This window comes from Geotrypetes seraphini, chromosome 2, assembly GCF_902459505.1.
Source record: "Geotrypetes seraphini chromosome 2, aGeoSer1.1, whole genome shotgun sequence".
NCBI lineage: Eukaryota > Metazoa > Chordata > Amphibia > Gymnophiona > Dermophiidae > Geotrypetes > Geotrypetes seraphini.
The window spans coordinates 273439543-273465298 of NC_047085.1; the positions used below are offsets into that span (position 1 = coordinate 273439543).

Below are 25756 nucleotides of genomic sequence, written 5' to 3' on the forward strand. Positions count from 1 at the left end.
CAGCGTGCTCATCTTCCGATGATTTTAGGTGGGGATTTCAATGTTGCTTGGGACTCCTCTATGGATAAATCTCATTCTACTTCAGGTGGTGTGGTGACTGAGGCCAAGGGTCTTCCCCAGTTCTGTCAGCTTTTGGATCTTTTGGATGTTTGGCACCTATTTCACCCTGGGGAGCAGGATTACACCCATCTGTCTCATGCTCATTCCACTCAATCTTGTATCGACTATGTGTTGATCTCTCGTTCTCTTTTCTCCAAGGTACAGCGTGCTGAGATTGGGCCTTATGCGATTTTGGATCATGCCTGGGTGTGGAATGATTGGATCTTAGATGTGGGGCCTCGCTTCCCGGGGTCTTGGGCCTACCCCCTGTGGCTCCAGGAGGATCCTCACTTTTTCTCTTATCTTCAGAGGTGAGTGGAAATAATACCAATTCCATAATTGCCAGCATGTGGAGGATCCCATTTTATATTGGGAAACGCAAAGGCAGTTCTTCGTAGATCTATTATTAGCTATGTTAGTAGGGTTCAGAAGGCCCGCGACCGGGAGCTGCTTCGTTTGTCCGACCAATTAACGAAAGCTCGCCGTGCTTTTGGTGCTCAGCCTACTTTGATTAACAAACAGAGTTTATTATCATTGCAAACTAAGCTCAATGAGATTTTACACTGTAGGGCTCGTGTCACGGGAGATGCTGACATTTGTGAGGTCTTTCGCCGCTTCTATGCCAACCTTTATAAGAACATAAGAAGTACCATCTCCGGAACAGACCCTAGGTCCATCAAGTCCGGCGATCCGCACACGCGGAGGCCCCGCTAGGTGAACCCTGGCATAGTATTAGTCCCCATACTCTAAGCTTCTCATAAGAGATGCGCATCTAGCTTAACCTTACCTATGTTCTATGTTACCTTAAGCCACTCATAAGGAGATGTACATCTAACTTACCTTTAAACCCTGAAACGGTGGATTCCACAATTATCTCCTCCGGGATAGCATTCCAGGTGTCCACCACTCATTGCGTGAAGCAGAACTTCCTGATATCTGTCCTGTATCTGTCCCCCCCTTAGCTTCAGTCCATGTCCTCTTGTCCGTGTCACATAAGACATTTTTATCGTGCTCTATTTGGTCGATTCCTTTCAGTATTTTGAAAGTCTCGATCATATCCCCTCGCAGTCTCCTCTTCTCAAGGGAGAACAATCCCAGTCTCTTAAGTCGTTCCTCATATTCCAAGTTCTCCATGCCCTTTATTAGCTTCGTTGCTCGTCTCTGCACCCTCTCAAGTACTTTTAAATCCTTTTTTAGGTATGGAGACCAGTGCTGGACGCAATATTCCAAGTGTGGTCTGACCATCGCTCTATATAGCGGTAGTATTACTTTCTCCGATCTACTCATGATTCCCTTCTTTATCATGCCTAGCATTCTATTTGCCTTATTCGCTGCCGCCACGCATTGCACCGACAGCTTCAGGGTCCTATCGATTAATAAGCCAAGGTCCCTTTCCTGTTTGGTTTTTCCTAGAGTTGCACCCGACATACTGTACTTGTGTTCCTTATTTTTTCTGCCTAAGTACATGACTTTGCATTTTTCCACATTAAACTTCATCTGCCATTTATCTGCCCAATTTTCCAATCGACTCAAGTCGCTCTGGAGTTCCTCACTGTCCTTCTGTGATTTGATTGTCCGGCATAGCTTTGTGTCATCTGTGAACTTGATGAGCCAGATGGCACAAAGCTATGCCAGATTTGGGGCTTCCTGGAGACCTCTATTTGGATGGTCTGGATCTTCCTCGTCTCACTAAAGAGCAGTTGGCCTGACTGAATCTGCCAGTGTGGGGGAGGTGGAGCTCGCTATTTCTCAAAGCCCTACTTTGCGAGCTCCTGGCATTGATGGGTATCGAGCTGAGTTTTATAAACTTCTGAAATCTGAGATAGTGTCGCCCCTGGTTAATATGTTTAATGTGATAGTCAATGCTGAAGCAATGCCTGGCTCAAATTATAGTTCTTCCTAAACCTGGGAAATATCCTACACTCCCGGGATCGTACCATCCTATCTCTCTTCTTAACTTTGATGTCAAGCTTTTGGCTAAGATCTTGGCCAACCGGTTGGCCCGGCTTTTGCCACTTCTTCTTCATGAGTCTCAGGTTGGTTTTTTTAAGGGTCATTCGGTGGCGAAGAGCTTGCGGAAGATCTTGACCTCTTTAGAGTATAGCACACGAATAGCATCGCATTTTCTGCTTATTAGTTTCGACGCTAAGAAGGCGTTTGATCTGGTTCGGTGGAATTATTTGTTTGTTACTCTGACCAAGTATGGCTTTCAGGTCCGCTTTGTCTCGGCTATTCGCGCGCTTTATGCTATTCCCCAAGCCACTCTGTGGGTTAATGGCTGTAGATCTCCCTTATTTGAGATTCATAGAGGCTGTTCCCTCTCTCCTTTGTTGTTTGTCCTGGCTCTTGATCCGCTCATTCGTGATATTTACTCGAACCCGAATGTTAGGGGGGGTCGCCCTGGGGTCTCAGAGTTTTAAAATTGCAGCTTTCGTGGACGATCTTTTGGCTCATCTGACGGATCCTAGCCACTCTTTGCAAGCTCTTTTGGAAACTATTAGAGAATATGGAGATTATGCCGGGTTTTGTTTGAACTTGCTTAAATCCGAAGCTCTACCCTCCTCTTTGGCTTTGAAGGCTCAGTGGGGCGCCACCTTTCCCTTATGGTGGGCTACGGGCTCTTTTAGATATTTGGGGGTGCATCTTTCGATCTCTACGACCCACCTCTATTCTCTTAATATTTCCTGGCTCTTGGCTGATACTAGGGCTTAGCTTGAGACCTGGGGTGATCTTACTTTATCATTGATGGGCCATATCGCCTTGATTCACATGGTAATCTTCCCCCGTTGGTTGTACGTGCTGCAAACATTACCGCTTCGCCTATTGAAGAAGGATATCTCCAGATTACATCGTTTATTGTCTCGATTCTGTTGGCGGTCCTGTAAGCCGAAGCTTTTCTTATTTAGTGGGCCGCTGAATGCAGATGGGGCCTTGGAATCCATGATTTTGGTCTTTATAATGAGGCTTGCTTGCTTCGACACCTGAATGACTGGTTACGGGGTAGCTTTTGAATGCGCTCTTTATTCACCTCATTCTCTTTTTAGCCTCTTGCATTTGCCTGCTCGGGAGCTTCCTACCTTGTTCTGTTCCAGTGTTCTTTGCGTGCTGTGTGGGGAAACTTGGTTGGTAGATTGGGAAGAGACCCCCGCGTGACGAATCAATTACCCCTCCAGGGGAACTTGGCCTTTCTGCCGGGCCGGGATAATCCTACTTTTCTTCATTGGGCTGCCCGGGGCATCACTCTGGTGGAACATTTGTTGACTGAGGATGGGAGTTTGCAACCCCTTGCTGCTTTTGCTGATCGTTTGGGTGGGTGTTGGGGTGATACTTTTGCCTATTGTCAGGTTAAGCACTATGTTACATAAGAACATAAGAAACGCCTTCGCCGGATCAGACCCTAGCTCCATCTATTCCGGCGAACCGCACACGCGGAGGCCAAGCCAGGTGCTCCCAGATGGAGACCCTGGTCACCTGTATCCATCGATGTGTTTTGCAAGGAGGTATACATCCAACTTACGTTTGAAACCCAGAATGGTAGTCTCCGTCACTACCTCCTCCAGGAGAGCATTCCAAGCGTCCACCACCCGCTGTGTGAAACAGAACTTCCTGACATTTGTCCTGAGCCTGCTGCCCCTCAGCTTTAGTCCATGACCTCTTGTCCGTTTCACATTTGACAATGTGAACAACGATGATTCTTGCTCTATTTTGTCGAATCCTTTCAGTATTTTAAAAGTCTCAATCATATCCCCTCGTAGTCTCCTCCTCTCGAGGGTGAACAGTCCCAGTCTTCCTAGTCATTCTTTGTAGCTCAAATTTTCCATACCTTTTACTAGTTTCGTGGCTCGCCTCTGCACCCTTTCCAGCAGGGCTGTATCCTTTTTTAGGTAAGGAGACCAGTGTTGGACACAGTACTCCAAGTGTGGTCTGACCATTGCTCTGTAAAGTGGCATTATAACGTCCGCCGATCTACTCGTGATCCCCTTCTTTATCATGCCCAACATTCTGTTTGCTTTCTTTGCTGCTGCTGCGCATTGAGTCGACGGCTTCTGGTTCCTGTCTATCAGTACCACCAGGTCTCTTTCTTGTTCAGTTTTGGCCAATGTTACACCTAACATTTTGTATTCATGTTCCTTATTTTTCTTGCCCAGGTGCATCACCTTGCATTTGTCTATGTTAAACTTCATCTGCCACTTTTCCGCCCATTCCTCCAGTTGGTTTAGATCCTTCTGGAGATCTTCACTGTCTTTTTGTGACCCAACTGCCCGACATAGTTTTGTGTCATCTGAAAACTTGATTATATTACTTGTTGTCTCCTCTTCAAGGTCATTTATGAAGATATTAAATAAGATAGGCCCAAGGACCGAGCCTTGGGGCACTCCGCTAGTCATCTTCTCCCAGTCCAAGAATACCCCATTTATGCTTATCCTCTGCAATCTATTTTCTAGCCATTTGCCTATCCATCTAAGTACATCCCCTTCAATTCCGTGACTTAGTAGTTTCCTCATAAGCCTTGTGTGTGGGACCTTGTCGAATGCTTTCTGGAAGTCCAAGTAAATTATATCCACCGGGTCTCCGCTGTCGATTAGTTTGTTCACCTTCTCGGAAAATTGAAGTAAATTCATCAAACATGACTTCCCCTTCCTGAAGCCATGTTGACTAGCTCTCATCAGGTCGTGATTTTCCAGGTGTTGCACTATGCTATCCTTGATCAGTGCTTCAACCATCTTCCCAGGAACCGACGTTAGACTCACAGGTCTGTAATTGCCTGGTTCTCCTCTCGATCCTTTTGGGATAACATTTGCTATCTTCCAGTCATCTGGTATTTGCCCGGTTCTAATTGACATGTTAGCTAGGATTTGTAAAATCTCTCCAATTTCCATCTTAAGCTCCTTTAATACTCTCGGGTGAATTCCATTTGGTCCAGGTGATTTATCACTTTTTAATTTGTCGATCTGATAGTATATCATGTCCAATTCCACATTCACTGAGGTGAGGCTATCCTCTATGTCACCCTTGAATACCCTCCTTGTTTCCGGCATTGTTGTTGTGTCTTCATTAGTAAAGACGGAGGCAAAGAATGAATTTAGCCTATCTGCAATCTGTTTGTCTTCTTTAATGCACCCTTTCATTCCTTGATCGTCGAGAGGGCCTACTGCCTCTCTTGCTGGTTTTTTCCCTTTTATATATCTAAAAAAGGGCTTGAAGTTTTTGGCTTCTTGTGCTATCTTTTCCTCATAGGCCGTTTTGGCGTCTCTTACCACCTTGTGACATTTCTTCTGGTCGACCTTATGACTGTTCCAGGCCTCCGTTGTGTGTTCTTTCTCTTCCTCAGGAGCACATCACACAACCGATAGGAGTCCACCTTCGGGTTTTCTTTGCTGGGGTGGAGGTTTGTTCTACCTCGGTGTTGGCACTGTATAAAGCCCTTCCTGGCTTTGAACGTCCCAAAGATGTCTTGAGGATACAGGGGAGTTGGGGTCGAGAGCTCCGTCGCGACCTTGGCCACTGGGACATCCTGCGTGCCTTGCGGGGGGGGGTCCCTCGCTTGATAACGGGAGTGCAGTTTCAAGAATGCTATGTTTGAGTGCTTTACAGAGCCTATTTTACTCAGGTACAATTATATAAAGTGGGAGGCATCGATTCCCCTCTCTGTCTGAAATGTGGCTGAGATCCCAATACCTTTGCTCAGTCTTTTTGGAACTGTTGGACTGTACAAGCTTTTTGGCAGTCCATCGTCCATTATCTTCAGGGCTTATTTCCGGGCCCCCTTTCGGGCACTGTAGTTTGGTTTGGAAAGCCTCAGCTTTCCGCGGCCTTCCCAAGGGGGGTCCCCAATCGTGTCGAAAGTTGTGTCTCCTTGCTCGTAAGTGCATTTTGCAATCTTGGATTGTTTCTGAGCCTCCCTCTTATTGGACTTGGAGATCTCTGGTGCACACTTTGGCTGCCTGGGAGGCCCGAGAAGCGTCTGATCGCTTTTGACGGCGGCACACCTACCTGAAAATTTGGGGAGCCTATTTGGATTCTTTACCTCCTAGAGGTCGTAGCCTTCTTTTGAATTCTCTTGCTTAGCTTTACTAGTGTTCCCTGTGCTTGATCCCCTGGTCAATCACTGCCTATCTCTCTCTTTTTTGGTGTGTGTTTGTTTTGGGGGTTCCTCTTGATGTAGCCCATGGGCCACAAGAGTACGCCTTTGGCATTTGAGAGACCTTTAGGTCGTTTATGTATATTGCTGGTGGGGGACCCCGGAGGGGTAGTTGCTTTGTGTGTGTGGGGGAGGTGGCAGGGGGGGGTTGGGTTTGCTCTTTACACTGTTTCTAAAAATTGAGTATTGCTGGATGTTGATTCCTTTGTTCTTGTTGTTTCTTGCTCTTGTTTTTTTGTTGTTTTTTTTTCGCATTCACAATAAAACTGATTTGAACATAAACATTAGCCACCTTTTATCCTGAATTTACAATTTGACCAGCTTCTAGAAAGAGAGTGCACACTGCATGCCAACACATGCATCTCCCGTCAGTACCTCCAAGCTATGACCAATTATTCTGAAGTTGCTTAATTATACTCAAATGGCTGCTATTCTGGAGAAATGAAGACCATGCAAAAAATTAACTGGCAGGACCAAACATATTTAATGGCAGATTACACCAAAGCTACAGCCAAAAGACACTGGAAATTTTTAGCTCTTTGACAACTCTTAATCCTTAGACGTGTGATATGGCCTGCTCTTCTCAGCATGAATGAAAGTACAAAAACTATTTTTTTATGGTTGTTAAGAATCTTATTCTGACCTGGCAATTCTTGAACATTTCATAATCGGGCAAGAACTCATTCAAATGGCTGATGTTTGGGCTATTTCTTATCCTTTTCTGCATTTGCAGCTCTAATAGTTTATACATGCTTCTGATGTTCTACTGTTTATTTTCTGTATTGTTTTGCAGAACATGATTTTCTGGCATTCTTATTATTATTGATTGTTTATAATGATTTGACCTTTACCTTTGTCTTTCAGTTTGCTGATGGGGATTGGAGACCCTCTCTTCACCATCAGGGGTCTCTCCTTTCTCCCATATAGGCCTGGTTTGGGTGGTTAATGAGGCATTTGTCTTATGGGGTAGGTGGGGTTTGCATGAATGTTGGAATGGACTGGCAGTGTGCATGCATTTCCTTTGATATGCTGTTTGACAGGTTCAAAGAATTTTTATTGCCTTTTTCATTGAATTGAAGCTTTATGCATGATGTGTTATGTTGTTACTATTGGACAACCTATCTTACACTTATTATCTTTCTTGTAGTTCATATTAGCCTTTATCAGTATAAAGGCAAGTACTTAAATTCTTGACACTAAGAGGAAAATTCTAGAAATGGCATCTAAACTCCATCTAATATCCGCTTTGATACATCCAACTCAATGCAGGTTTCTTAAAGGTAGAATGACATCAGACAATACCCAGATTTTTTTGTCACATTTTGCAGGCTCCCTCCTCACTTCATACACCATTATGTATTATGTCATTAGATGTCAAAAAGGCTTTTGATTATGTGGATTGGAAGTCTCTCTTTAATATTCTACAGTGGTTTAGATTAGGGGATGTTTTAACAAATACGGTATGCATCCTTTACTCTTTTTTCTCTTTATCTACAGGCACTAGACAGGGGTGCCCCCTGTCTCCTCTACTATTCAATTTGGCTTAGAATCCTTATTGCTGCATATAAGATTTTATCTAGATATTAAGGATATATACCAATTGGATCATTGACAATGACGGTGTCTGCATTCGCAATTTTCTATTATACGAATATTATATTAGTATATTATATATTATATATATATCAGTATATATTGTGACAAATCTAGCTCTCCATCTAGCTTTGGCACAGGGTTAGCTAGGAAGAGCAGTAAACCCCTATGCAGGAGAGCTGACCAGGTTGGCCCTACCGATTATGAAAGCGCTGACTTCCCTTGTACTAACTTTGATGAGCCAAACAGTGACTGCCAGGGAGAGTTCAGTCCAGTTGCAGGCTCTTCCAAGCCTGCTATTAGAGCTCAAAGAAACTCAAGAGCCAGGGAACTACATCTCCCAGAAGGCCAGAGAACTGACAGGAAGCTGTCAGCTAAGCAGACACAGCTGCAGAGGGAGCTTTCTCCCTTCCCCCTCTTCAGAGCAGGGAGGGGCGAATTGGAGGCTGTTAAAACCAGGCAGCTGAGACCCAGAGAAGGAGAGGAGCAGAGGAACTGGGAGCGTGATTTCTCTCCCAGGCTGAATGCTGAGGAGTGGGGAGAAGAATGTGAAATGGTGGGATCTTTCAGAAGAGTCTGAACCCACCATTAAGAGCCAGTTGGAAGTTTGTGAACTGATGGATATTGGTTTGACCAGTGAACCTTGGGAGAGGTTAGAGATTATGGACACAAGTTGAGAGGTGGGAAGAATTTTGTTACTGTTTCTTACCTGTGTTTTCTGGCTTAGTGAAATCCTGAGGCTAAGCTTTATGAGTGTACAGCAGAACTTTCTAACTTTGAAAAACTAACCTCTGAGGCATTGTGTTATATTGTTTTGGTTCCAAACTGCTTGAACTGTTTAACTACAGAGCCCTGCTCCTTACACTCCCCCTCCACACAGCTGGAGAATAATTACCACTGATAAGGCTCTGCAGGGAACGTTGGCTACGGAGGAGCTCCGTTTGCATAATTCCCTAGCTGCAGTCAGCCTGTACCAGAGTGTCAGTGTGGATAGTATACTTTATGATTTTTGGAAAGTCTTTTTGTCATGAACTTTGTGTTTTGTTCTTCACTGCTTCACCATTGAAAAGAACATTGCTAAAACTTACCACTGTGTTTGAAGGCTGGTGAAGAGGACTATGCTACTGGGACCGAAGTCCAGCCATAATTCTGATTTTTGTGGTTTCTTTATTTTTTCTTGATTTTGATAAAGCCAAGGTGGCCAGAGTGGCCGTTTTGTATACTTTGAGTTTTGAAAGAATGTACTGTAGCATATTACAACCTCCTGGTAAATACCAGAACTTTCTGACCCAGGGTCAGAAATAAAAGTACATCTTTATTTTTGAACCTGCCAAGCCAACTGATTTCACAACATTCTCCGGCAATGGATTCAAGAGTTTAATTAAACGTTGTGTGAATAAATATTTTCCCCGGTCTGTTTTAAATCTACTACTTAGCAGCTTCATTGCATGCCCCCTACTCCTAGTGTTTTTGGAAAGTGAACAAGCAATTCATATCTCAGTATTTTATAGACCTCTTTCATATCACCCCTTAGCCATCTCTTCTCCAAGCTGAAGAGTCTTTAGTCTTTCCATCTTCTCAGCATCAGATGTAATGAGATCTTTTCGATCACTGCACCTCAGTTATGGAACTCCCTCCCTCTTAGAAAAGAATCTTTATTAGATAGATTCAAGAGTTCCTTGAAAACCTTTTTGAACAGGGGTGCGTTCAAAATTTAAAACCTTGAGGCACGGCACAGCCGATCATTAGAATGCCCATTCATCGATTCTCATTTATTTCACATCTAACTTGCTGCACTTGTCCTTTCCCCAACCTATTTTACCCCTCATTGTTTTCTTAAAACATTGTAGTCGTACCACCTTTCTCCTCGTCTCTGTTCGTCTATTGTCCAAGTTTGTCCTTGTTTAGATTTTAAACATTCTTGTGTCCCTCTATTTTATTATGTACACCGCTTATAAATTTTTTATAAGCATTTGTATCAAATTTTAAATAAACTTGAATCCCATCCCTTTTATCATTTTCATCACCCTTCTCTGTGCCTTTTCTAATTCTATTACATCTTTTCTAAGATACGGCGAACAGAACTGCACACAGTATTCGAGGTTTGGCATACCATAGAGCAATACAAGGGCATTATAACATTTTCTTCTTTGTTTTTCCATTCCTTTCCTGATAATTCCTAACATTCCATTTGCTTTCTTAGCCGCCACCACACACTGAGTTGAAATTTCAATGTATCCTCAACAAGGATGCGTATCTATAGTTTGGGTTCCTCTTTTCCACATTTATCTCGTTGCACTTGCTTACATTAAATATCATCTACCATTTTGACGCCAAGTCTCCCAGTCTCACAAGGTCCTCTTGCAATTTTTCACAATCCTCTTGAGATTTAAAAACTTTTTGTCATTAGCAAATTTAATTATCTCACCAGTTATTCCCATCTCTAGATCATTGATAAATATGTTAAAAAGCAACAGTCCCAGCACAGACCACTGGGGAACCCCACTATTTACCACCCCACCAACCCCTGGAATAATTTACAATCCCAATCTCCCCCAAGATTGTTCCTTTCTATTGCCTTGTTATGTTCTTCTTTTTTCAATCGCACTGTATGTAATTCATCTATTTGTTGTGAACCACCTAGAACTCCCTGGATATGGCGGTATACAAAAAAAAAATTATTATTATTATTATTAATTATTATTCTAATAAGCTCAAAAATCGAACAGTTTGTTTAAGGAGGAGGAAAAAGCCTCAGACTCAAGCCTGTCATTGACACTTTTGCATGCAACAGGAGATATTCCATTGGCATAAAAAACCTCCTCCTACCAAACCCCTCCGTTTTTAGAACTTTAAATACAATTCTATATATGACAATGTCAGCTTATAAATATTTAAACTTGTGTACACAAATAGGCCCGGATTCTATAAACTGCGTCCCGATTGTAGGCAGCTGTAGGCGTTCTACAGCTGTCTAATCAGCCAATTGGGACGCATGATTTTTTTAAAAAAATGCTCCCCAGGCAGGCCGCCTATATTGAAGGCGCCTCCGGGAGCCTAGAGAAGCCCAGAAGCCCGCCTAAAACTAGACTAGAACCTAGGCGAACCTTAGGCTGCTCCTTGACCAGGACAGAAATCATGCAAACGCCCCCGAGCCACGCCACCCCACGCAGGCGGGTGGGCATGGTCTTTAGGAAGACAGGGCACCATAAAGTCCAATAAGGTCTGAACCAACTTGTCCAAATCCTCGCCAAATAAGAAAGGCTCCCTAAAGAAAATTTCATCAGCTTAGCCTTAGATGCTGCATCTGCTGACCAAGCCCGGAACCAAAGGGTATGACAAGTGGCCACCCCAAGAGCCTTGGACTTGGCTAACGCCCGCAACAGATCATACATGGTATCTGAGAGATAAGAAGCACCCATCTCAATTTTGGCTATGTCCTGTTCCACCAAAGACCAGTGTTCAGACTCCCCAGTCAAGGACACACTCAGTCCACCGAAACCACCAGACCATCACACATCGCTGCCTGGACCACTAAGGCAGTGACATAAAAATTCTGCTTAAAAAGAGACTCTAACCTACGCTCCTCTGAGACTCTCAAAGCTGAGCCGCCCTCAACTGGCACCATATGCCGTTTTGCAATGGCTGAAACCACTGTGTCCACCACTGTCAACTTCAAGGTAACTCTATCCCCCTCTGGGATGGGATATAGGCGAGCCATAGAGTGCACAAAATGAAAGTGGCACCTTCCACTGCGCAAGCACACTATCCCAAATATCCTGATGCACAGGAAAAGAGCAGGAGGCTGAGCAGATCCCCCAAAGCAGGGGATCCACCACATGCGGGGGCTCCTTCTCGTCTTCCTCAAAGCACAACACCGAGGAAACCTGAAGAATAAGCTCCTGGAGCTCTTCCCGCTGAAATATGCGCACCACCGACACATGCTTGCCAGCTGGCGGAACCAAAAAACCTCCGCCAGTGGCATCTGTCCCTCCCGAGAGGATCCTGGAGGTCCACCAAGATGTTCAGGTCCTCATCAAGCGAAAACTGTTCCCCATTCAAAAAATCATTGTTCCAAGAGACTCTCAGCCACTTGGATGAAAGGGGAAGAGACGGGGATGAAACTGGCGCTGAGGGGGAACAAGCCCGAGTGGATGCAGAGGGAACCCCCACTTCCCGAGACTCCCTGGGCAGAAGCAGGACCCCCGGCCACCTGCACAAGGCTAAAACAAAATCAGGGGTCCAATGGGACTCACTGCCAAAGCAGAGGACCCAGCAGAAACCTGCCCCTGTCTCTCCAATACAGGGGGAAGGTCACCTGAGGCTTCAGACAAAATGGAGGCACTTCCCGCCAAAATCGGAGCAAAACCTGCCGAGAAAAACGCCCCTGAAGCCTGTAGTGGTTGAGAGGCCTGAATCACCTGAGCCGCTAAAGCAGGCAAGCCGGCAGCAGCAGTAAGCAGCTTTGGTGGTAAGAGAAACCCTATTTCCCTGACCGTCAACGGCTGAGGAAAGTCCTGTGTGAGCGTCGAGGGAAGCTCAGGCTTCCTCGATGTCAGCTGCCAACATGTGAGGCACTTGCGAAGGGGATCCCTAGATGCTGGCACCCAAAGCTGAAGATTCCCCTTCACATCGACCTCGCATCTGGAGCACAATGAGCATTTTTTCCCGTTAAAAGTGCTTATTGCGCAATACGCGACCTAGCTAAGGAAAGAGGGTCAGTTAACAATAAAAATCAATTACAGTCAATTGAAGACTTCCCTTCAGACTGGCACTGCCTCAGGATTTTTTTTTTTCTGTCAGAAAAGACTCCACTGGCTCTCTAAGCCATATGCCTTGCCGGTATCGGTGGCAAGGCTTACAGCTGAGGCACTTCTACAAAATTTTGGGGAGGTGGAGGAAATGGGGGGAGGGACTCAGCTCGTGCCCGAGTGTAACACCCCTGAGGTTAGACGGACCCCAGAAAGGGTTCCCTCAATCTCAGTCCAGCACCAGACGGGGACAAGAAAGCCACTAAACAACTTCCAACAGGTCTACACTAACCCAGGGAAGACTGGCAACAGCTTACCACACCTGCTTGGAGGCTGAGAACAGACTAAATATATTAGGGGGAAGCACAGCTACTTGTATTACAGCCAAAAGGTTTTGTATCAGTCTCCACCTGCTGATCATGGTGAGCTATTACCCGTCAGTGAACTGGGCCAGTCCGGAGAATTGCTAGAGAAGGAGAAATTAGGTTCTTATCTGCTAATTTACTTTCTTTTAGCTTCTCCAGACCAGTATAGGTTAATCTTACAAGCGGGTATATATCTCATCATGACCAGAGGTGGAGATTGAAACAAAACTGTGGAATAGTACATAAGAGGTACCTTCCCCTATTCCTATCAGTCTGCCGAATAGCCAAGCAGAACTAAGAACTTGAAACAGAAATAAACAATACTACGAACAGGAGTAATAACTAACATACCCAAATATTGTTGGAAAATGCAGAGGAGAGATCCCAGAAAGAAAAGGTCCCCATAGCTCGCCAGCTGAACCACAGCTGCTATTCTTCAATTCTCCCCAGCCCTAGAACAATACTAGAACCCTCAGAAAAAAACAAAAAGTGCACGTGCAACAGCCACAAGAACAACAGAACAATAGACAGGGTGGGGACCTATACCGGTCTGGAGAAGCTAAAAGAAAGTAAATTAGCAGGTAAGAACCTAATTTCTCCTTTAGCATTCTCCAGTATACTCCATAACCGGTATAGGTTAATCTTACAAGCGGGACGTACCAAAGCGGTTCCCATCATGGGTGGGACCCCTGAAGGGCCGACACCAAAACACCGAACAACGCATCCCGACACGCTTGAAAGTAGCAGCCTTACACGTGTTCACCGGAGGCACTAGTGAAGACTCAGCCCAAGACGCCATCTGACCCCGAGTGGAATGAGCCTTGAGAAATTCCGGAACAGGCTTTTTCTGAAGATACGCGGATGCAATAGCCTGTTGGATACAACATAGAAACATAGAAAAATGACGGCAGAAAAGGGCCATAGCCCATCAAGTCTGCCCACTCTAATCACCCACCCCCTCGACTTAACCCCTCTAGAGATCCCACATGTGTATCCCATTTACTTTTAAAATCTGGCACGCTGGTTGCCTGAATCACCTGCAGTGGAAGTTTGTTCCAATGATCAACCACCCTTTCGGTGAAGAAATACTTCCTGGTGTCGCCATGAAATTTCCCTCCTCTGATTTTCAGCGGATGCCCTCTTGTGGCCGATGGTCCTTTAAGAAAGAAGATATCATCTTCCACCTCGATACGGCCTATGATATATTTAAACGTCTCAATCATGTCTCCTCTCTTTCTACGTTCCTCTAGCGAGTACAGCTGCAATCTATTCAGCCTTTCCTCATACGGGAGATCCCTAAGCCCCGAGACCATCCTGGTGGCCATTCTTTGAACCGACTCAACTCTCAGCACATCTTTTTGGTAATGTGGCCTCCAGAATTGAACACAATATTCCAGGTGAGGTCTCACCATGGATCTGTACAATGGCATGATGACTTCGAGCTTTTGGCTAACAAAGCTTCTGCGGATGCAACCCATCATTTGTCTAGCCTTGGATGAAGCCTTCTCTACCTGATTGGCAATTTTCATGTCTTCACTGATTATCACTCCTAAATCCCGTTCCGCTACAGTCTTGGCTAAGGTCTCGCCATTTAGTGTGTAAGTTCTGCACGGATTTCTGCTGCCAAGTTGCATGACCTTACATTTTTTTGCATTGAAGCCAAGTTGCCAAGTCGAGGACCAATGTTCCAGTAGAAGTAGGTCTTGTGTCATACTGTTGGGCAAAGTGCTTTTACCTACTATGTTGCAGAGTTTGGTGTCATCGGCGAACAATGCTATTCTACCTTTAAGCCCCTGAGTCAGATCACTTACAAATATGTTGAATAGGATCGGACCTAATACCGAGCCCTGCGGCACTCCGCTGGTCACCGCCAAAGTTTTGGAGAGGGTACCGTTTACTATCACCCTCTGAAGTCTACTGCTTAGCCAATCGTTGACCCATGCAGTTAGAGTTTCTCCCAGTCCCATTGATTTCATCTTGCTCAGTAACCTGCGGTGTGGGATGCTATCAAAAGCTTTACTGAAGTCCAAGTACACGACGTCTAGGGACTCCCCGGCATCCAGCTTCCTTGTTACCTAGTCAAAGAAGCTAATTAGATTAGATTGACAGGACCTACCCTTAGTGAATCCATGTTGGTGGAGATCCCGTAGATTCTCCTCATCTAGGACTGTATCTAGTTTACGTTTAATTAGTGTTTCCATGAGTTTACTCACTATGGATGCGAGACTCACCGGTCTGTAATTAGCAGCCTCCGCCCTGCAGCCCTTTTTGTGAAGTGGGATGACGTTAGCTGTTTTCCAGTCCAAGGGGACTCTTCCCGTACTCGGGGAAAGATTGAAGAGCATGGATAACGGCTCTGCCATGACATCACATAACTCTCTAAGCACCCTGGGGTGTAGATTGTCCGGTCCCATGGCTTTGTTCACTTTGAGTTTTGATAGTTCGTAGTAGACGCTGCTGGGTGTAAATTTGAAGTTCCAAAACGGGTCTTCCGTGCATTGCCTTGCTTGCAACTGTGGACCGGACCCTGGCGCCTCGCAGGTAAAGACCGAGCAGAAGTATTCATTTAACAGTTCGGCTTTGTCGGAATCCAATTCTACATAATTCCCTTCTGGTGTCCTAAGGCGTACTATCCCATCCGTGTTTCTTCTTCTATCACTAATATATCTGAAAAAGGATTTATCCCCCTTTTAATGTTCTTTGCTAGATTCTCTTCTATTTGAAGCTTGGCCGCTCTGACTGCCGTTTTGACAGCCTTGGACCTGGCCAAATAGTCTTTTCTAGCCTCCCCATTTCCTGATTGTTTGTAGGAAATAAATGCCTTTTTCTTTTTCTTAACGAGGTCCGAGATCTACACAGTAAACCGCTGAGGTCTATTATTTCTCCGTCATTTGCTTACTGTTTTTATATAGCGGTTTGTCGCTTCGTGCAAGGTAGATTTCAGGGTTGACCACATAGTTTCCACATTGTCGGTCTCAACTTGGTCTTGTAGTACCCGATGGACAAATTCACTCATGCGCTTGAAGTCAGTGTCCCAAAAGTTGAGGACCTTTGTTGTCGTGCTCGATCTAGTGAACCCTTTCCTCAGGAGAACCATACCATGTTGTGGTCGCTGGAGGCTAGCGTTTCACCTAATGAAACTTCCGAGACGCTTTCCCCATTGGTGAGTACCAGGTCCAGTATAGCCTGGTCCCTAGTGGGCTCCACTACCAATTGTTTGAGCCGTGCTCCCTTTATGGAAGTTAATAGTCTTCTGCTGCCACTGGTTGATGCAGAAAGTGTGTTCCAATCTGCATCGGGCATATTGAAATCCCCTAACAGAACTGTGTCCCCACGCAAAGTGATGTTCTCTATGTCTTCGGTTAATTCTATATCCTTGTCTTCTTGTTGTCTTGGAGGTCTGTATACCACACCAAGATACAGGCATTTTTCGTTTCCTCTGGTCAGGTTCACCCAGAGGGATTCCCCGGTGTACCTGACGTCTGTGATTCTGGTAATTTTGATGTCTTCTTTAGTGTATAGTGCTACCCCTCCTCCTAATTTGCCCTCTCTGTCCCGATGAAGTAAGTTGTAACCCACGTGAGTCCGTGAACCAAGTTTCGGATATGGCCACCACGTCTAGATCGGCGTTCATTACCTCCGTCTCCAATTCCAATATCTTATTACCCAAACTGTGTGCATTAACATACAAAGCCCTCCATACCCTGTGTTTACTAAGTCCCTCAGGGGGTCCCCCGTCGGAGTTAGTGGAACTCCTAGAGTACAGTTATCAGTATTGTTATTGTTATCAGTGTATGCACTTACCTCTGACTCAGAAGTGGAGCTGCGACACTCCTCCACAGGGTAGTTCCTTACTGTGCTGGTATCTGAGTGGGTACCCTCCCCCAACTTACCTAGTTTAAAACCCTATGAAGTAGGCGGGCTAGACACAAGTTCTTTCCTCTTTTGGTTAGGTGTAGTCCGTCTGGTCCCTGAAGTCCCTGCAGTGCTTCTCCGTGGTTAAGGAAACCAAAGTTCATCTCCTTGCACCATCCTTGTAGCCACTCGCTAGTCCTCTGGATGCGCTCCTCCCTGGCTTTCCCCTTGTCTCTCAATGGGAGGATCGAGGAGAAGACCACCTGCGCTCCGATCCGCCTCAGCTTCTCGCCCAGGGCTCCAAAGTCATTGGGTATGTTCTCCGTGGTGTTCCTGGCAGTGTCGTTCGTTCCGATGTGGATGAGAAGCATGGGGAAGTGGTCATCGGGCCTGAGAAGTCTATCTAGACAGGAGGTGACATCTCGGATCCTGGCTCCAGGCAGACAGCAAACCTCCCTTGATTGCATGTCAGGTCTGCAAATTGGTACCTCGGTACCCCTCAGCATGGAGTCCTCAATGACCACCATTCTTCGCTTCTTCTGGGGGAGTTGATCATTTGTCTCTGGAATTGGAGCCATGTGACGGTCGTCTACCTGTATCTCATTGGCAGTTCCTTCCTGTAAGATCTGGAATCTGTTCCTCAGGGTGATTTGTGGGGTTGGCACAAAACTGCCCTGTATGGGAGAAAAAGAAGAAGAAACTGAGAAGGGGGGGGGGTCTTCTGCGCTTGCCCGTGGAGGAGGTAACCAGCTGCCAGGAGTCAGCGTCTCCATCCATTTCCTGTATCCCAATCGTCGGTTTTAAAGCTGAAGGTTTGGGTGTCTCAGGGTGCCTGCTCGGTGATTTGGGACAGCTCATGGACGACTCCGTTGATGAAGTCCTCATCCTCTCTGATACTCCTCAAGCGCTTCACCTCCTCCCTTATGTTCCTCAGTTCTTGTAAGACGTCTCCGTCTAGCTGGTGCATCTCCTCCGTCTGCGTAGAGACTGTAGTGTACTGCTGGGGGAAGGCCTCGGTCTGCACAGAGACCTCTGCCCACCTTCCTGGGTCATCCTCAGTCTGTGCATAGGCCATGGCTGTCCCCAGGGTCTCTCCGGTGATTGGAATGCTGGTCTTGATTGTAGTCTTGGTATTCCTTGTTCTCCCTGCCAATTGCAAGCTGTTAATTAATTAAGTCTGCCTGCTTGTTAGCTAGTTGGGTAGTTTGCTAGTTAGTTGGAAAGACTGATAGTTTGAGAGTTGGAAAAAAAGAAAGGAAGAGTCTGGCTGGGTGAGAGTTTGAAAGAAAAGTCTGCCTGTTGGTTAGCTTGAGAGTTGGAAGGTCTGAAGGGCTAGGGTGCCTGTTAGTTAGCTTGAGAGAAGGTTTGAAAGGTTAGGGTGTCTGGGAACGCGCAATAGTAGCCTTGGAAGCGCCATCCCCCTTACGAGGACCCACAAGAATGACAAAGAGATGATCTAAGTTCCTGAACTCCTGGGTCCTCTGCACATAAGTGTGAAGAACCCGACAGACATCTAGCTTGTGCAACTTCTTCTGCTCAGAAGTTCCCTCCCAACTACCCAACACTGGGAGGACCACTGCCTGATTGACATGAAAAAGAGAAACTAGCTTTGGCAAAAAGGAAGAACAGGACTCAACACTTGCTCCCTAGAAACTTCAAAAAGGGAGACCTACAAGAGAGAGCATGCAGCTCCGAAACATGTCTAGCAGAAGTAATAGCCACCAAGAAGACCACCTTAAGAGTAAGGTCCTTCAACGAGCAGATGCTCAAAAGGATGGCACACCAGCCCAGACAAGACCAGATTCAAATCCAAAGAAGGAACCAATGGCCACACGGGAGGCTTGAGCAAGTTGGCCACCCACAAGAAGCGAATGACATCAGGAATGGCAGTCAGCCGCTGACTTCATAACAACCCATGAAAGGCCAACAAGGCCGCCAGCTGAACCCGGAGAGAAGACCAAGCCATGCCCCTGTCCAAGCCATCCTGCAAGAATTCCAAGATGGTAGGAAGTGCGAAAAGAGACCACTCCACATACCCCACACTAATCCTCAATGAAGCGCCAAACCCGCACATAAGTAAAGTCTTTGGGACCCCAAGAGGGTGGAGATCACTTTATCTGAATACCCCTTCTTACCTAGGCGTCTCCTTTCAAGAGCCAAGATGTAAGACAAAAGGTACTTGCATCAAACTTGGTAATGGGGCCCTGAGTCAGCAGATCAGGCGAAAGAGGCAAAGAAAGAGGATCCGACACCAGATGCCACACCAGATCTGCATACCACGGATGGCGGGGCCAATTCGGAGCCACCAGAACCACCAGGCCCGGGTGATGAACAATGTGAAGAACTCTGCCCACTAATGGCCACGGAGGAAACACATACAACAGCCCCTCCATTGGCCATGGTTGAACCAGACCGTATCTGTGACGAATGAAGAGGCGGGGTGTTTTGGCGTTGACACCCGTGGCCATCAGGTCCATCAGGGGCTGACCCCAAGACTGCACTTTGAACTGAAAGGCCACGTGGCTTAGACACGTAGCATGTGACATCTAGCACGTGATGTACTAAGGAAGTCTGACTGAACATTCTCTACTCCGACTATGTAGGAGGCTGAGATGTCCTGAAGGTAGGACTCTGCCCAGACCATGAGCACAGCCACCTCTTGCACTACCTGAGTGCTCTTGGTGCCCCCCTGATGAGTGGCATTGTCCAACAGAACTCTGACTGACTTGCCCAACAAGAAGAAGCGCAAGGCTAACACCGCTAGATGAACGGCTCTGGTCTCCAGCACACTGATCGACAGGATGCCTCCTCTGTGGACCAGGTGCCCTGAGCTGAGTGACTTAGATACTGAGCTCCCCAACCGAGGAGACTGGCATCAGTGAGAAGCACCGTCCATTGTGGTTGATCCAGACTTGTCCCTTGAACCAAATTAGAGGTCTGGAGCCACCAACGAAGACTGCAGCACGCCAAGCCTCTCAGAGGAACAGGGAGATCCAAATTTTGCCTCTGGGGTGACCACCTCCGAAAAAGAGCATAATGAAGAGGACGCATTTGGCATTTGGGCCTGCACCCTCCTTACTACCATCGACCCCCAAGACTTGGAGGAAATCCTGCGCTCGAGGACACCGGGACGCCATAAGCAGGTGAATCTGAGATTGCAATTTGCTTATCTGGGCCTCTGGAAGGAAGACCTTCCCCAAGGAGGTGTCGAACAGAACCCCAAGGTATTCGACTCTTGGAAAGGTGGACCACCCATCCCAGTGACTGCAGAAACTTCACCGCTCGAGCTGTAACCCGGGTGCTCTCCTGCAACAACTTCACCCGAATCAATCAGTCATCCAGGTAGGGATGCATCAGAATGCCCTCTGTCCTCAAGGCTGCTGTGACGACTACCAAAATTTGTTGAACGTCCAGGGAGCTGAGGCCATGCCAAAAGGAAGCGCACAGAACTGATAGCGCTGACCCAAGATCGCAAAGTGAAGGAAGCGCTGATGGGAGGCCCGAATTGTGATATGAAAGGAGGCCTCCATCAGATAGAGAGGTCAGGAACTCCCCCGGCTGAACCGCCAGAATGACAGATTGCAGGGTTTCCATGCGAAAAGAGAGAATATTGAGAGCCCTGTTGACCACTATTAAAGCTAAGATGGGCCGAAAGGTCCCCTCCTTCTTGGGCACCACAAAGTAAATGGAGTACCTGTCGGTGCTACACTCTTGAGGGGATACAGGAACAACTGCTTGGAGATCGAGCATTGAAGGGTCTGGCTAAAGGCCTGCGTCCTCCATGCCGCCTGACACAGAGAGGCTAGAAAGTGATCTGGCAGAGAGCGTGTAAACTCCAGAGCATAACCGTTCCACACCACCTCCAGGATTATGAAGGGATGAGACGCATGGTGGGGAAGAAGATTAAGAAGAGGATAAACACTGTAAAGATGCTAGAGCAAGCTTGGTCTCTTTTTAAGGATACGGTCACTGAGGCACAAAATCTATGTATACCGCGTATAAACAAAGGATCAAAGAGAAAAAAGAATAAAGAACCAGCATGGCTCACTGTAGAGATTAAGGAAGCGATCAGAGACAAAAAAAACAAAACCACCTCGTTTAAGGAATGGAAAAGATCAAAAACTGGAATAAGCACAAACATCAACGCAGGTGCCATAAGGCGGTAAAAGGGGCCAAAAGAGACTACAAGGAAAAAATAGCCAAAGAGACGAAGAACTTCAAGCCATTCTTTCAATATATTAAAGGGAAACGACCCATGAAGGAAGCGGTGAAACTGTTGGATGACCAAGGAATAAAGGGAGCACTAAAGGAGGACAAAACTATCGCCGATAGACTGAACATGTTCTTTGCGTCTGTATTTACCGAAGAGGATATACACAGCATACTAGAACCCATCAGGCAATATGCTGGAAGTGAAAACAGGAAACTGGCAGGGTTAACAGTCAGTTTAGAAGAGGTATGCAGGCAGACTGATAGGCTCAAGAGTGATAAATCCCCAGGACCGGATGGCATCCATCCGAGGGTCATCAAGGAACTGAAAGGGACCATAGCTGAAATGCTTCAACTAATAGCCAATCTGTCGATCAAAACGGGAGAGATTCCAGAGGACTGGAAGGTGGCAAATGGTATGCCGATCTTCAAAAAAGGTTTGAGGGGAGACCCGGGGAACTATAGACCGGTGAGTTTGATCTCGGTATCAGGAAAGATGGTGGAGGCGCTGATAAAGGTCCACATCATTAATCACCTTGACGGACACGGTCTGATGAGGAACAGCTGGCACGGTTTCAGCAAAGGCAGATCTTGTTTGACAAACTTGCTGCACTTCTTCAAGGGAGTGAACAGGCAGATAGACAAGGGTGACCCGGTCGACATTGTATATCTGGGCTTTCAGAAGGCGTTCAACAAGGTTACGCATGAACAACTACTTTTGAAAATTGCGAGCCATGGAATCGAGGGTGAAATACGTGGATTAAAAACTGGCTGGAGCATAGGAAACAGAGAGTGGGGGTAAATGGCGGCGGCGAAAAGGACAAACAGAATGCTAGAAATGATAAAGAAGGGGATCACGAACAGATCGGAGAAGATTATCATGCCGCAGTACCGGGCCATGGTACGCCCTCACCTGGAGTACTGCGTTCAGCACTGTTCGCCGTACATGAAGAAGGACACAGTACTACTCGAGAGGGTCCAGAGAAAAGCAACTAAGATGGTTAAGGGGTTGGAGCTGCCATACAGCGAAAGATTAGAGAAACTAGGCCTCTTCTCCCTAGAACAGAGGAGATTGAGAGGGGACATGATCAAAACATTCAAGGTCCTGAAGGGGACAGACTTAGTAGATAAGGACAGGTTGTTCACCCTCTCCAAAGTAGGGAGAATGAGAGGGCACTCTCTAAAGTTGAAAGGGGATAGATTCCGTACAAACGTAAGGAAGTTCTTCTTCACCCAGAGAGTAGTGGAAAACTGGAACGCTCTTCTGGAGTCTGTCATAGGGAAAAACACCCTACAGGGACTCAAGATAAAGTTAGACTAGTTCCTGCTGAACAAGAACGTACTCTGTTAGGGTTAGTCTCAGTTAGTGTGCTGGTCTTTGACCAGAGGGCCGCCGCTTGAGCGGTCTGCTGGGCATCATGGACCACTGGTCTGACCCAGCAGCGGCAATTTTTATGTTCTTATGACCCACTGATAGGAAGTGATCTCAGCCACTTTGGAAAAATCTCACACAGCCAGACACCCTCCAGAACCAATGGGGGCGCCGGTAAAGAGTCATTGGGCCAGGCGGGCAGCAGAGGAACCAGCGGAGAGATTCCCAGCCCGCCAACGGGCCCCCCAAAAGGACTGCATGCGCTGATAAAAATGACCCCGGGGAAACCCCGAAACCTGGAAAGTAGCAGTCCCATGCCCCAGGGCGATAATTGCGGAACTCCCGCAGATGCCAGGCGGGCACAGTCCTCAGGCAGGTGGGGCAATTTAGAGTCTGAACCAACTCATCTAAATCCTCTCCAAATAAAAAAGACCTCCGAAAGGGAAATTTAGTAAGCTTAGTTTGGGACGTGGGAACCGTCAACCAAGCGCGAAACCACAAGGTACATCGCGCGGCCACTCTAAACCCATAGATTTGGCAGACGTCTGCAACCAAGTCAGACAGAGCATCTGAGAGGAATGAGGCATCCATCTCAACTTTTCCACCTCCTGATCCACCAAGGACCAGTCATCAGACTCACGATCTAGAACACGCTCGGTCCACCAAAATATGGCATGAGCCATCAGCCTCCCACAAATAGCCACCTGGACCCCCAAGGCAGACATATCAAAATTCTGTTTAAGAATGGTCTCCAACTTACGTTCCTCAGAGCCACGTAAGCAGAACTGCCCTCAACAGGCATGGTATGCCGCTTAGCAATCTCTGAGACCACTGCGCCCACCACTGGCGACTTCAAAGTGCCCTAACCCCCCTCCAGAATGGGATACAAACGAGCCAGAGGTGCACGCCAACTGAAATGGTGCTTCTGGCGTATTCCACTGTGCCAGTACGAGTTCCCAAATATCCTGATGCATAGGAAAAGAGCAAGAAACAGCGCAGATCCCCCTAAGAAGAGGATCTCCCACACGCAGGATCTCCGGTGGCGCTTCTTCAAAACGCAGCACCGAGGAGACCTGCTGAATCAGGTCTGATAGCTCATCCTTCTGAAAAAGGTGCACCACAGATGCCTCTTCGCCAGAAGGCGGGAAACCCGACACCCCGCTGCCAGCAGCCGTCCCCTCGAGAGGATCCTGGAATTCCTCAAAAGGGTCCAGGTCCTCATCCAGGCCAACACGCTCCTCTGACCACCAATCCGCAACCCAAGCCACCCGCGGGCGCTTGGACGAGGGAAGAGGGGACGCCAATGGAGAAGAGGGAGGCAAGACCACAGGGGGTGCGGAGGGAACCCCCCTCCCCCCGAAACCCCCTGGGCTCATGTGGGGCCACCAGCCGCCTGAAAAGAGGCTTTGCACAAAGAAAAAATTAAATCGGGAAAAATACCCTGAGGGGTCTCATGGGACTCCCAGCCACAGCAGGGGACCCAGCTGAAATTTGCCCCTATTTTCCCAAAACAGGGGGGAAGATCACCTGTGGTTGCAGACAACATAGAGGGGCCTGTTCGTGAAAATGACGAAGTTCCCGCCAAAAATAACCCCTCCAGGGCCTGCAGCGGCTGGGAAGCCTGAACTGTCCCAGCCGCTAAAATAGGCAAGCCTGCATCAGCTGAAAGGGAGTCCTGAGCCGAACCGGTAGTAAGGGCATCCTTTTTACCCTTACCTTCGGTGGCTCAGGAAATCCCTCTGTAGGCGGTGGGGAAGTCCCACTGCTCCCTGCCGACTCACGAGGCACTAGCAGCGGGGAGCTCTGGGCACCTGCAACCGCTGCGGACAGAGCTCCACCACCGCACCGAACTGCCGAGTTCAGGCCGGCTGCGAGTTCCTCGCGTTTGGACCAAATTGTGCACAACTTCCCTTGAGAAGTGCTCAATTGGTCCATACACGACCTAATTAGAAGAAAAGTCCCGGTTAGTTAAAAAAATACAGTAAATTACAGCATATTTAAAGAGAAAGCAACCCTTCAGACCGGCACTACCTCAGGAATTTTTTTTTTCAGAACAGACTCCACTGGCTCTCAAAGCAGTATGCCTTGCCTGACTTAGGGGGCAAGGCTTACTGCTGAGGCACCTCAAAAAAAATGTTGGGAGGTGAAGGAAATGGGGGGAGGGACCCAGTACGAAACCTGCCGGGTTTGATACTCTCGAGGTCGGACGGACCTCCAAACAGGGCCCACCCAAGCTCAATCCGGTACAAAAACGGGGACTAGGATCCTAAACAAATTCCAACAGCCCTACCAAGATAGATGGGTACAGCTCCTCACACCTGCTGACACTGAAAGAAGACTGATAGGAAGAGGGAAGGTACCTCTTATGTACTATTCCACAGTTTTGTTTCAGTCTCCACCTGCTGGTCATGATGAGATATATACCCGCTTGTAAAATTAACCTATACCAGTCTGGAGAGTGCTAAAGAATAAGGGATATTTTTTCTTTGAGTGAATCACTTACATATAAAGATTGTTTGACATCATGATGGCAGTAGCTCTTAAAATTGTTTTGTTACACTGAAAAGGTACAGTTCCCTTATCTATTTCACACTGGTGGAACCTTTTATGTAAAACTGCCCAGTATGAATTTCACCTAGCAGACCAAAATTTTACTGTCCCACACTACTGTAAGATATGACCCCCTTTGACTTCATATACACTTATGTAATATTTAATACTTTTTCAACCACTCTATTGTATAAATTAACTTTTGTTTCTTATTTAACTCTTCTTTAATGGCTTATATGTTACTTTTGTAGCTGCACCTTACATAGAATGTGTTGACTTGTTGACATTGTATTATTGTATGTGGGACCTGTTGTCCCTTATTGTTGGTGCTTAATTTTCTTTATACTTTTTCAATAAACATTAGTGAACAAAAAAAAAAGAATTATTAGGGATACTAAACCCAATGGAAACTACCTCTCCTTTGACAAAGAGCTGGGTCCTATGGTTAACATAATAAACAACAGATATTATTTACACCCTTTTACAGTGGCTACTGTGTGGCAAACACTATGATACCCCTGAATCCCTATGGGCATCGTAGCAATTACCGCAGCCTGCCACAATCGTCTTTATAAAAGGGGGCTTTGTTTGTTTTGGAACAACACAGTCTTTCTCCCCAAAACTCCAACCACTTCCACACTTCCCTGCATTTCATTTTTCATTGGTCCCCCACCCCACATACTTTCAAATTGCTTTTCCATAGAGCACCAGTACTGCAACAGTACATCTAAGCTGCCTAAGGTCCACTCTGGCTCTCCCAATGCAAAAACAGGACGTTGAGTCAGAGGAGACAGGACAAGTTTCCCTTTGACTTGTCTCA

The 25756-nt window shown here is 46.7% G+C and overlaps 1 protein-coding gene across 2 annotated transcripts in view; it reads right to left on the reverse strand.

Moving 5' to 3' along the window:
- EXOC3 (exocyst complex component 3) overlaps positions 1–25756 on the reverse strand; it is a 127379-nt gene that overhangs the window by 12892 nt on the left and 88731 nt on the right. The window lies entirely within an intron of this gene.